This window comes from Rhipicephalus microplus, chromosome X (genome assembly GCF_043290135.1).
Source record: "Rhipicephalus microplus isolate Deutch F79 chromosome X, USDA_Rmic, whole genome shotgun sequence".
Lineage (NCBI taxonomy): Eukaryota > Metazoa > Arthropoda > Arachnida > Ixodida > Ixodidae > Rhipicephalus > Rhipicephalus microplus.
This window is the reverse complement of record NC_134710.1, coordinates 359,243,219-359,257,725: the sequence shown is the minus strand read 5'-3', so window position 1 is coordinate 359,257,725 and position 14,507 is coordinate 359,243,219.

The window sequence follows — 14,507 nt, the reverse complement described above, 5'->3', positions numbered from 1 at the left end:
AAAATTGAGAATGATAGAAATAAAGTAATACAAAAAATCGTACGTCAGAGTGGGAACTGAATCAGGGTCGTTTAGGTCCGAGTGAGGATCGAATGTGTGGTAGAATCATTTTATGTTCAAATGAAGGATGGTAGAAAGATAATTTGGGATTTTTTTGTTCTATGCGCGTTACGCTTTCCTTGTGATCTAACACATTTTTCTATCTTCAACAGTATTCGTTGGAGAAAAAAAGAGAGCCCAGCGTAACACGCCGAAATTCCCGGTGGGATGGTGCCACCATGATGAGGTACCACTATAGCGCCCGTAGTAGGCACCATGGTGGTAATGTCTGGACAAGAGAAGCGACATGCATGACACACAGTCCACCGCAACGCCACGAATAACCGCCTCCCAAAACACGGTAGACACATTCTTGGATGCAAACGGGGAATTGTTCTACTGAATTTTAAAGAAAATACGTGTTAATATTTTTAAATAATATAATAATGACTTATCTGTTTATACTGCGTATTTTCACTAATGAAATAGTAGCGAACTAGCTTTTTTTCTAGTTTTATTTATTAATTGTTTTCACTCCATCTGGTGTGGAATACTTTAGTTCGTGTATGCGGCAATGAAAAATTAATTCTGGGTTGTGTACGAAATTAACGTAAGCGCTGTTTATATTTTTACATCACCTGTTACGTGGTAAACCTAATTGAATGGCTATCTTCAGTTGTTCGTGTGCCCACGAAACATATTGGAGGTCAAACCCAAAGAACCAATCGGAGACAAGTTATCCTCTGGCTTAATTTTGCAAATACATAAATAAATAAATAAATAAACTTCACAATCTTTGGGACTAAAAGTTGCTCTGGGCAGTTTGAGTGCCTGAAGAGATGGGCCTCTTCCATGACCCAGAGCGACGTGGTGACTCCTCACTACGGTTCATCTGAAGCCCAGCCTCATGCTGTGTTCACGCACGCTGTTTCGAGGCAGCGCGTGCTGCGAAAACTTGGAGGTCACCGACAACCTTTTGTCCCGGTCCGGCTTAGCTCCGGTAACTCTCGAAAGCGGGTGGGATGGTGACACCTGAGAGCGTGGCCTAAGTCGCGATGATCGAACGACCAGTCGGCGATTAGGTGCGTATTGGCGCAGTGGCATGCCTTCGACTGCTCCCGCGCAAATGAGCTCGAAAGTGGAACCACGGGTGGTCAGCGAGTGGTTCCTCTTACAGCTCACAGGAGACAAACGGATTATTGCTCCGTCGTCAAGAAGTTGACGTGTTACAGGAAAGTCGTCCTATGGCCGCAATACCTAGTACGTGAAGCTCTGTCTAGATAATTGCGCACCGCTGAACTTGCCCAGGACTCGCTCTCCGGATTTCGTGCCGATCGGTGGTGCTGCATGGACAGATGCATGGACGGACGCATGGATGGCTGCACAGACGGATGGACGCATGGACGGACGCAGGAGCGGATTCATGGACGAAAGCAGAGACGGACGCACAGATGAACGTGCGGACGCACGAACAGACGCACGCACGGACGGGCGGATGGACGCACGGGCGGCCACCCCGGACGCACGCATGGATGGACGGAAGCAAGAACGAATGGACAGACGGATGCTTCGCCCCACTATCCATCATTCACTCCATGGATATGCTGCCATTTTTTTGTAACGTTGTTGTCCGTACTTATGTAAATTTTGTTCAGCCTGTAAATACAAGTTTTTCCCAACCTACTAGAACTCCTCCAGTGTTTCTGCTTCATCTTCAAGTGACCAGCTAGTCAATCGCCACTATTTGGATAGCGGCAGCACGTTTTCTTCTCCCGCTTTGCTATACCACCTCGGGTGGTGCGTCTCGGGAGCCGAGTGGGGAGAGTTGGTTTCTACAACATCGCAAAGAACCTGAATTTTACTAACGCTATACAACTTGGAGGAGTCATACATCAAGTCAATATGCACATTCGACACTCGATGATGCGTATCGTGATGTGATCTAGAGCCTCGCACTTGGCACAAGCCCTGCGGAGATTGTTGCGGGACTTCTCGAGGGCTCAAGATGCAGCGTTTTTGGCGCGAGCATGCTCGGATCCTCCACAGCCGCATTTATGAACTTCGATGGACAGCATGTCTCTTTTTACGTAACCTACCTGAGTGGGGACTACAGATGCAAGCCGTACCACAAGTCAGTCCACTATTGCAGAACCTGTGGCGACATCGGTCACAGACAAGACATCTGTCCCCATCCTAAAGCTAACTTCTACAAAGCGGCACATAAGGGAGCAGAGATGTTCACGATGGTCAATCAAATGCAAGGTTTGCGGCGAATACCACGAGACTGCCGGAAAAGAATGTAAATAGAAACTCTTCAGCAGTCAACTTCCATTCAAAGTTAGACGACAGCAGCTTGATAATGCTCGCACCAGAGACCATCGCTGGTGTTCTAGCACCGATGACTTCCTCACAATGCCCGCCAGCTCCGTCAGCCCACAGGTCCCCTCACTTCACCAAGATCCCGACCAAAGCCGCTCTCATTCTATGCAAACACGGAGCTCTAGATCTCGCACGTTGTCATGGTCTCGATCCACTAAGAGAATCACGCGGCCGCGGTACGTGGAAGCAACGGCCCCAGTTCACAACACACCACGAGCGTCTCAGACGTTTCTCCAGCTAAATGGTTGACTAAATGGTTGATTGCCTCATTTTTTGCTCGAGTACCACAAGTGGGGGGCGTACCCAGGCAATCTGGGTTTTGATTGATTGATATGTGGGGTTTAACGTCCCAAAACCACCATACGATTATGAGAGACGCCGCCGTAATGGCGGGCTCTGGAAATTTCGACCACCTGGAGTTCTTTTACGTGGGCCCGAATCTAGGCACACGGACCTACAACACTTCCGCCTCCATCGGAAATGCAGCCGCCGCAGCCGGGATTCGATCCCGCGTCCTGCGGGCCAACACTTGAGTATCTTAGCCACTAGACCACCGCGGCGAGGCGCCAGGCAATATGGTATCGGAGCTTGTGTTTAGTAAAGTGTAAGTTCGGCTTATTGCCGGGTGAACGACGCATAGCTCTCAGTTGCGTGGTAGTATCGATCGTATCTTTCATGGTTTATTTATATGCTTACGTGCTTTTCACTGGCGTGAGATTTCAGAGCTGAAATAGCTCACATAATGTGTGGATCGCCGCTCTTGTGACTGCCTTCGCCTCTGGTGACAGTGAATGCGACACGCTAAGCAACAAGATGCGGTACTTTACGGTTGCCAAAGCGATATTTTTAAAGCTGCTGTCACGCTGCAGTGGTTTTCCACGATTTGCAACGTGAGTTTTCGAACTAATGTATTATTGTGCTCGTGAAGAATTGTGTCACAAAGTAATCTGCAAAGTTTTCGTCATATATAACAAGCACACTATTTGGTTGATAAAACAACCTTGCTTCTTCAATAGTTCTTGTTGGTCTTTCTTTTCTCTCGCGCACGCCATTTACAATACATAAGGCGCAATAAAATAGCGTATTTATAACGGCAAAAAAAGGTCAACAATCAAGAAAAAGTTTCAATTTCGTGCCATGTATGAAATATGCACGATGTCGCTACCACTCCCAGTGGTGGCGTCATATTTATTTTTTATTTCTTGTCTGTTGTTAGTTGTCCTCTCCGTACGTAGATACTGACGGTGGCAATGAGCCACCAACTACTGGACACAAAGGCTTCTATGGAACTAATGCTATACCCGCTAGCTTACGTATACGTTGTAGCAGACATGAGGCTAAAACTGAACAGCTGCGTCCTCTGTTCACCTCATCTGGTTTGCCTAGGTTTGTTTTCTCTTTTGTTCTTTTACTACGGTGTCTTTTATTATAACACAATTCCAGATTCACTGTAGCCAGGCTGTGGTGTCGCTAGGTGGAGCTCTTGCTGACGGGAAATTGCGCTTTGAGCACGTGTTCTGTCACCAACTCTATCGCAATAACGCTTGCTTGCTCGTGCGCATACATGGTAAACAGAAGCAGGAAACTTACACATGTACGACGTAGATGTGTTGGCGAATGATATATTGCGGGCGTAAGGCGTAAGAGTGCACGAGACCAGACACACCAAAACGGTCACCTTAGACGCAATATGGGCGATATTTTTCTGAGAGAGCGCTTCTTCATTTTTTTTCGTTTCATTCGTGCGTGAATTTAAGTTTTTAATGATTTCCGAACCGTTGCATTGAATATCTGCATGCACGAGCTTCGCTCGCGGGAGCCCCCGGGAAAGCGTAGTGTATATTCGCTTGCATTGATTTTGGCTCTTGTGAAACAAGGAAGCCTCGTATGTGAGGAGAGCGACAGCACCCACGGCTCCACCCGCTATTCAACGAGCTGCGCGCATATTCGTTATTTGTTGACTAGAAGCAATTAAAGGTAGATGCGTCCTTGGTTCCTCCGAAGGAAAACTACCGTTGTAAATGACGCTCAAAAAGAAGACATACCACGCACAAGGGGACCCTAGTTGAGACTTCCTCGAATGCTAGAATGGTACGTTATAAAATACTATTTCAGACAATTATGACTGCGTAGACACGCCATTGCCAAAAACAACCGACTTAGCAAGAGGCATTCGCGGAAGTAAAAGCTTTGTGAATTTAGACACAGAAAGGGTGAACCCAATAATACATAGTTTCATTACAGTTGGTCAAGGGACCAATGCATGCGTCATCTGGGGGTCACCTTCTGCGTGTGTATCAAAAACGGAGGGTCTGGATAGAGGGCAAGGCGAACCGCTAATACGTGGCAAGAGCTACCGAATATTTTTCTGTAGGAACACTGCAAATGAACGGGTCAGCTTCACAGCATAATGAAGTGATGCGTAATTTGTAAGCGCAAATGTATCTCCCAGAAAAATAGCACTACTACACCTTCTGTTGCAGTTTCTGTTTATAAACTTAGACTAAATGAGGTCGTTGAGCATTTTCTGGTTAAAAAATTATCAGCCTAACCACGAAGCGGTGCACCCCGCTTTTGTCAGGACGAATAATTTCATTCCACTTCACCGGCTCCTCTCATGGCTCATTCTGTCCTGATATGAAAGTTCGGAGTACCTCGACTTCCCACTAAGTGGTGATACTAAATAGACTGTACATAGAACAAACGAGAACAACTGCAGCGTATTCATGCAAATATACAAAGCGGGGAAAATAAGTCACTATCCCACAGGTGGCACTGCGTATGGCGGCGTACTGTGGCTGGTAACTTGGGTAGAAAAATTGTGCGCTACTCAAAATTAAGCATGGCACGTGGGTGCCCAATCGAGTGCAATGAAAACACCACTGACTATTGTCACTCACGTCGTATAGCACTGTTTCATTTTCTCTGCTTGATTCTATGGCGGCCCTGCGTCTTGGCGGATCCAACTCTGAAAATTGGGCCAGGATGAAGAAATAAGATATGATTTTAGTTGCCAACTTACACTGCATAGGAGTTCCTTCCCCAGCTTCAACCATTAACGAAGATACAAATATACGCCTTCATGCCATAGCCTGTTTTTTATCCTATTTTCAGAATATATTCACTGTGTGCACAAAAAGGAGTATTGGAGGTAAGATCATATATGACAAACAGTCGATGAAATTTTCCCGATTATGCCTTTCAATCACGCTCTTTTCATGCACTTTTATCTCATTTTGCACGTTTGCCTAATAATCCCAATACTTATTCTATCTGACGTGTTTCAATCTTTGTGCACTTACGTTGTATGCTGTGTGCTGCTACAACCTTAGAGCTTTCTATTTTTACACACATCCTTTTGGAAAAAATATAAATGTTTTCTAGATTGGTATTAGCGAAAAGTCATTATGCTTGTAATTTTCGAAGCAGCGTCTGTATAGGCGAGGGCCTGCGATAATGTTGCCAATCGTGAAACATCAGTCGCAAATGACACGGAAGCGCTAAAGATGCTGGCCAAATGCCCCCTCCCCCACAGTAAAAAAAAAATTCAAGCGAAGCTTTTACAACTTGCAGATTTCAGGGACACCGTCGTACGCAAATACCGTGGCGGCACCGGCGAGCGTATACAAACACGTGGTACTCGATGGTGGGCCGGCCACGTGCGTTTTTCAATAACATGATGCTCTTACGATTATGGGTATGTCGACGGTCAGTCATTTTCGATGTTACAATCTGATCTTCTTGTCAAGGTTGGCCGCTGTGGCAGCTGAGTGGTTAGAGCATCGAATGCGTTATTCGTTGTCGAGGTTGCTACGCACATTTCATTGTAGCCAGGATATGGCGCATGAACGTCGTTGTTGCCTGTAGCAACTGAACTGTATCACTGCTAATTAAGTGATTTATTGATATGTGGAATTTAATGTCTACGAACCACCATATGATTAATAAAGACGCCGTAGTGGAGCACTCCTAAAGTTTCAACCATCTGAGGGCTTTTAACGTGCACCCAAAGCTGAGCACACGGGCGTACAGCAGTTTCGGCTCCATCGGAAATGCAGCCGCCGCAGCCGGCATTCAAACCCGCGACCTGTGGGAAAACAGCCGAGTACCTAGCCACAAGACCACCATGGCAGGACATGTTGTAGCACTGCTAAGCACGTAAATTAAGGTCCGATTCCTAGCACTGAGAAAGAAAAAGTGAGGAGAGAGGATTGTCGAATGCGATAGAAAGAAAGAAAGAAAGAAAGAAAGAAAGAAAGAAAGAAAGAAAGAAAGAAAGAAAGAAAGAAAGAAAGAAAGAAAGAAAGAAGAAAGAAAGAAAGAACGAACGTCAGGTACTCAGGTGCAAAGTTTTGCTTGCCACCAATTTACCAATAGAGCTTCGTTTCTTATTACTCTTTAATTCATTTTCTTTCACCTTCTTGGCTATGCTGCCACGTCCAACTGAACCAGGTTAACAGCCAATAGAGAGGACAGGCTCAAGTTTGTGCAGCGCCGTTCACCGCCCTAACGGAAAGTGGACAAAGCTCCGGTTGCTCGGACGGGCCACGCTTGATGAGTTTTCCCATTGTGTGCACGGAAAACGCGTTGCTTGGAGCACTTATCTCGCATTTTGCATGTACACTATGGGCAGCTTTCTTTCGTCATTCTGGAAAGCAGACACGCACTACTGCTGCATTGTGAGCTGTTATAAAAGTGTAAACATGACGAATACCTGAAAACTGCCCGTCAAGTTCTGCCATTTTCAACGGAAGCAGTGCGAGAAGCAAAGGCATCAAGAGCGGATTGTGGCTGTTTACCGATACTCCGTGGTCTCGTTACTTAGAGAATTTTCTCGTGTACAGCACTGCAAACTATTATTTACCTGAAATAAACGCGGCGGCCGGACCCATAATAAAAGAAAGCGTGTTTGTAAACTGAAACTACAGCAAATAGACAACCGCTGTACATTTCGCGATTGTGCTCTAGCTTTCCGAGACAACCATTGGTTGTGCGAAATCGACGCAGCTTGCTGGCTTTATACACTGAAATTACCGTACTGTGAACCCTGCAAGTGTTTCATTCAGATAATGGCTGTAGACTTCCCGTCGCCGCTCAGTGTAAACAGATTTCTGCTGCGGGTTTGCGCTGAGCGTTTAACGTACAGGTCTTGCAAGCAACACTCACCGATAAGTTAGCATGATGAGGTGTTGCGATACTAGGATCGAAGTCATGAGTTCGATTCCCGCATACTCCAGCTGCATTTCCATGGGAGCAAAATGCAGTAATAATGCGTTGAGATTTTGGTGCAATAATGATAGACAGGGCGTGTTGGCGTGGCATATTTCAAGCTTACGATGGTATGACGCTCAATGCAAACAAGAGTGACGCTCGGTGTGTGTGCCGTTGTCGTCACGCCATGTATCCACGTCACATAAATCTGGGTGCACGTTAAAAAAAATCTCAGGTGGCCTGAATTAACCTCTGAAACCACAGCATGCCTCCTAATGAAATGATGGTTTTGGCACACAAAACATTATGACCTTGCATGCCCCAAGCTGCGGGCGATATACAGCTGCCGCTATGAAAATGACTTAAAAAAAAAACCAAGGCAGCGAAAATTTTTTGATTTATTGATTGATTGATTTGTGGGGTTTATTGTCCCAAAACCACCATATGATTATGAGAGCCGCCGTAGTGGAGGGCCCCAGAAACTTCGACCACCTGGGATTCTTTAACGTGCACCTAAATCTGAGCACACAAACATTGAAATACTGTAGGCGTGAGTAGTGGCTCAAGCAAATAGCACGGATGTTGTATCACGCTGACCGATTACGGAGTTTATGCGTGAATGGATTCTCGTGTTTCTACTGTGCACATTACTTACATAATACTTCATGCGCGTCAGCCAGGGGCCGTAGTGGCGCTGCGGTTTACCAACAGATCCAAGGTTTTGTGTGTCGTAACACGCAATTTTTCCCCGCTTTAGTGCCCATCGGCGCCCTTGTACAGTCTAAGGAATCCATCTGCATCTGCTGTGGTGAGTTGTAAAAACGCGGTGACGCATATGCGCAGCAGCGAATGCGTAGCGCAAGGAAGAAGGAAGCTCATTTTCAAACCGAGCAAGATGCCATAAATCGAAATTGGCTCAATTACAAGCAATTTTTGCCCTCGGAAAATCAGTGCTCGAACGAAGCCAAGCGCTTTCCGCAAAAAGAGACACAGCCACACGCGAATCCGCATGCTCACGGGAAGTTTGACAAAATTCGAAGAGTAACACGGAGGGAAAAGCGTGCGTACCAACAGAGCTGCGAAACAGGCAAACTGACTGCTATATAGGCTTGTATGAAGTGGTATTCGTCAGGTAGGGGCTTAAGTACCTGTATTTACGTGAAGGTCGCCTCTTGATCCCCCGCCGCGAATGTTTCCTCTCCCTCCTTCGTCATCGGAAGGAAGCCGCCGCTTTTCGCAGTGTTTATGCTCGCCAAGGTAGCCGTCACCTCCTCTTACTGGTGACGTCAAGCTACACTGGCTCGTCCCTAAAAACGCGCAGCGCTGCATGGGGCATTAGCTCTCGGCTATAGGATCACTGCACGAGTTCGTATTGCAGGCGTTGATTGGTGTAATAATCTATTTTTTATTGATATGTTATATAAAGAGATGTTGGCGCACGATTATGGCGCCGGCTACTCCTTAGCCCTTGTGTGAAACTTGAACACGTATCTTGAAGTAAAACATACAAAGCAGTGCATAAAAAATAGAACACTCGGGCACAGATATGCAAAGACACACTTATACGCACATATCACAACAAAATGGTAAGGAAACGTTCGGACGTCAACGAATGAAGTCTCTGATAATGTCCCTCGTTAACATTCGGTCCAACCAGCACAAAACAGCAGGGCACACGTCTGGTACTTATGAAGATGTATGCGCTCGTGTGTACATGATAGTCGACACGTCATTCACTTCACTACACACACTTGATGGGTGTCACATATTACTGCACATAATAAGTAGATGTGTTATACAAATGAAAGTTTGTTATTTCTTAGTACTTGTCAGCAATTCCGCTGTCTTGTAAAAAACGTGTTAATGCTTTTAAAGCGTGCGACTGTAAAACTCCAGTTGGCCACGGGCCCAGAAGTTTCTTCGTGCTAAACGGTCTGCGGTCTAATGCCAACAGTTCCAATTTAAGACGGCGTCTTGGCGTGTCATGATGTGGACAGTCTATGAGAAGGTGACATGCGTCTTCATCTATAAATCCGCATGCGCATTCGAGAGTTTCAGCTCTGCCAATTCTGTGCAAAAATGTTTTGTGTATGCGGTGCCTAGCATCAATCGGTCAATTAGAGTTTCCAGACTTCTATGAAATGCCAGCGTAATTTTGAATTCAATAAATGGATCGATGTGATATAAATCACAGCTCTTTGTACTTTGGTCAAACCAAGCAGTTTTGCTCATTCTGAAACTTGTAGTCTTTATAATACTACGCAATTCATTTTTCGAAATTGGTAAAGAAACAGTAACGTCTTTACGATGTGCTTGTGGTGCTTCTTCATCGGCAGCTGTGTTTCTAGGAATGTTGCAATGGCCAGGTATCTACTGGAATTTTATCTCATGTTGCGGCTGGCTTGCTTTGGTGACCTCTTTTAGCGTTTCGTATGTCATGCTATCACTGATTGCTGTCGTGTTTGTGCTAGAGAGTGATCCTAATAGGGCCCGTGAGTCAGTGAAAAGTACCCATTTTCTCGCGTCTGGTGCTGAGTTTATAAACTTTATAGCGTACAGAATAGCGAAGAGCTCTGCTGTAGTAGATGACGTCATGCGACATAATTTAAATTATTCCTGAATATTGAGCTGTGGAATAATAAATGCCGATGTTGAAGACGTTGTAATACTTGAGCCATCTGTGTCAATGAGTATGTACCCTGTATACCGCATGTGTATCTGGTAAAGCGCTAGTTGTTGAGCAGCTTGGATGAACATGTCTCTCTTTCTGATAATGCTGTCCACTGAGAGTTCAATGCTTGATATTGCAAGCAGCCATGGAGGATAGTTCATTTCAGAGCTCCAAAATTCATTTTTTGGTAATATATGTACATTACTCTGTATTTATTTTTGAGCATTGCTTTTATCCCTTCGTAGTATCTCCAATGCCAATGGGTGGTCCCTGTGTTGCGTCTGTAAGCGAAAAAGATGGCGGCATGTTTCGATTGTTCTCATGATTGTAAAAGGTGGTTGTCGAGTCTCTGCTTTGACAAGGCTGCTGGAATTCGTGGAACACCTATGCAGACGCACAGTCCCCTAGCTAATAGTCTTTGAAGTCGCTCCTGTGAAGTGCGGGAAAGGCCGTGTAAAACTGTTGCAGAATATTCAACTTTTTGTCGTATTAAAACATTGTGAACTGTGAGCATGGATGATACAGATCCGCCCCATGATGTCCAAGCAATTATTCGGAGTACATTCACTAGGCTATTCACCTCGTTTTCAAGTTTCTTTATGTGAGGTGCCCATGATAGCTGTCTATCAAGTATTACTCCGAGAAACCGATGCTGTGTCACAATCATTAGTGGTTCTTCTTCTAAATTGAGATTGAAGTTTTTTTTAACTTCTTACGCGTGAAGGGCAATACAGCTGTCTTTGCGTGCGATAGAATTATTCCTCTTTCTTTTAAAAAGTTGTTCATAATATTTATGCTGTCTTGCAATGCGATCTGAATTGACCGTACGTCAGTGCCAGATGCCCAAATGCACACATCATCTGCATATAAGGAGTATTTCAACCTGGAAAGCAGTCTTTTAGCTAAATCAGCCATAACATAGTTGAAAAGAAAAGGGCTGAGTATGCTTCCTTGCGGCACGCCCTGTCTGACGTCGTGTTCCGCACTCTTTTCTTCGCTTGTCTGAATGAATATATCGCGACCTGATAAAAATTTAGATATTCCCTGCAAAGACCTGCCGGACAGTCATAGTAAGGTCGAAAGCTGGACTAGTGCGTAAAGGGATTGATTGATTAACCGACCATATCTAACCTCCTTGATTCTACTAATCGCTGAAAGGGAGGGGGGGGGGGTGAAAAAATCGACCCTGTCGCAGCTAAAGAAAAACCATACTGTCTTCGTTTTAATCCGCTGCCCTCTGGGACGCCAAAAAATCCGCTGGAGGCACCATAGTAAGCACAAAATTTAAAACGAAGAGAATCATTCGTGTCGCAAAAAAAAACAGCTTTTTTTTCCACACAATTGAAAGGTAACATTTGAATTGCGCGTCGTGCGTAGTACTTGTAAGCACTAAATTTGTCTAGCAATCGTACTACATACGTTAACACATTCGAAATCATCGACCTGTCATCTGACTTCTACTCTGAGTTTTATTATCGGTGACGGAGACGAAGTGGGAAAGCTGCGCCACCGCTGTTTGGTGGTGGCAGCTGACGCGCTTACGTAGAGTTAGTTTTTATTCGACGGTTGGCGCGTTTTTGTCGTTCTGTTTTATTTCTAGAAATTTTGTATTCTATTAGGTGAGTCACTGAATTTGTTGTAGGTAGTCGCTTTACTACTCCATGGTGCCACATGAACTGTCCTACCGGCGAAGGCATTCATTTCTGCAAGTTTCACGGCGATGCCAGGAATATATTCGTTTTGCCAATGTGCTCATATTTGTTATTTTCTGTCGGTGATTTCACTCTGAGGTATTGTTGGCTGTGTCAGTGTTGTATAATTGTGTACTATACGTACAGTGGTGGACAAAATTTTGCGGACCACGGGAGCGCGTGTCAACAAGCACTGCGGCGCTTTTTCACGGCTGCCTGCTTAGCGCGAGAGCGCGAATTTCCCACGCGGGACCTTTTTTTACCTGCCAGCCTGCTCGTTCACCGTTTTCAACAACGCGCGCAGCGGAACGCCAGATGAAGCGCAAGGTGTCACTTCTGTGGTCACCGTGGAAACCCCGAGCGACGATATCATCACTAACACACGTAGTTTGTACTTACAGTACTCGGTGCGCGCCTCAATCTACGCATTAGTTTAAGACGTTCCGCAAAACACCTCCGCAAAGCACCGCGAAAAATTCCAACGCGCGAGTCTTCCACGAATGAAAAGTGTTCAGTAACCTTCTTATCACAAAGGTCGACTTTCGCAAAACGGTAGCCGCATGCATCTCTTCCGTTCCGCGGAGCGTATGGGACTAATGCGCAAAATGCGGCACGCACCAAGCACTGCCAGTACAAAGTACGCGTTTTCGCCACGATATTAGAGAGTTTTAGTACTGCGGAATGGTGCTACGTACGCATCACGCAAGCGCCTTGCGTTACGTGGCGTCGTTTGCCACTAATCGGCTTTTAGTACGCCGTAGTACCCGCGTACGTAACGAGCGTGAAGCGTGTTGCGTCATCTGGTAGATCAAAATAGAAGCACGTGTTGTTGACAGCCAATGTTAGCCAATCCAAGTGTTATAACCAGATTATGGCCATATTTTAAGCCACAGAGCCGGTCGGTGCTTGCCTTCGATACCGCCATTTTGCCAAACGAAGTCTCGCGCTGTCTGCGAACTTGTTCGAGAGCTGCGCGATCAGCCCATACGTACGCACGCACGCATCTCATGCGTGCGTACGTAGCGGCTGCGTACGTAACGCGATACGTGCGCGTTGTGGTCTGCGCATGCGCACTACGCAGAACGTGGCGTCCTTACGTAGACAACGCCGCCACGTACGCAGCGTACGCAGTACTAAAACTCTCTATTAACGCTCTTTGTTCCCGCGCGACTGCAGTACCGTGCGCTTCTTCTGGCGTCCTTGTGCGCGCTCTCGAGCTTCGACGGCAGTCGTAAGACGGCGCCACGGTGGTGTTTGACACGCGCTCCCGTGGGCCGCAAAATTTTTACCCCCCCTCTACTTAAATTTGCACCACTAATACTACACTCGTTCGAATGCTCGCGCTTCTCTCGATTTTCGCTTCAACGTGATTTCCTTGCTAAAAAGCCATCTTCCTTGAGTCCTCAGCTTGTCCGTAGTACGTCGTAATGCAATAAAAACTGGGGGTTTTAATACGTTATCGGCTAAAGCAAGAGCTGAAACTCGAACCTTTCACTGAGGCACCTTATTTTACGACTGTTTTGTAATGACAGTTCCTGCATAGCGAGGAACTCTTTTGTGTCATTTTGCCTCCGAAGACGAAGCCTTACTGTTTGTGAACCCTCAAAAATGGTTCTAGCATGATAGATTTATTTTTTGCATTGAAACATCTTGCTGGTTTGCTATCAATAAATATTTTTTCCTCCGTACTCACTCATGAATTGTTCTTTACTGGTGCCAGTTGCCAATGTGTGCTTTTCGGTTCTATATAACCTTCGCACACACTGGTACTGCATTCCAAAGGGTGCTTTGGCGTGATGCTGAGCATATCGACACGCCTAAAACAAGTGGACGAAAGATAACAAGACACCCGTAGCCCTACGCGAGTCCCGGCCTCTTTCGTCCACTTCTTTTTAAAAAAGATAGCCATAAAATAATCAGTCGAGGCACCCGTGTGGGCGCATGTGGTCCTGCTACAAAATAGAAAGGGTGGCCATTTTCTTTTTCTATCCCTGAAAAAAAATTGTTTTCCACTTTCTGTTTACGAAGCGCCATCTATTGGGTGTCTTCGGTAGTTCCATGTGCTACCGCTGCTTTTGTATTGTTGTCAGGGCTACAGTTTCCCTTCTCTCAACTGGTTCTTTGCTCGATGGTTACTCTCTCGATACAAGCGCCAACCAAAGTCACCGAAAACGTCCCTGTGCATATGCGCAGCCATGCCGAGTAGCAGTACTCATTTCTGAGACCAAGTTTAGGTAGAAGGACCAGGTCGCTCCAAAATCTTAGCAACCTGAAAACTGCGGGCATGGTCTAATGAGCCCGCAGAAAAGTTGGTCAAGACGTGCTGACGGGCACGGAATGAATACGTCTTGCGAATGCAGCGCTACTTTGATGCATACTATAGAGTAACGCAGGCTTATATGTACGTGTTTATGGAGTAATATCCTTTACTTTAAAGAAGCAAACAATCTCACTATACTAACAAGAAAGTTGTTTACAGTGTACACTAATATATGCTCACGTGACAAGGTACATAG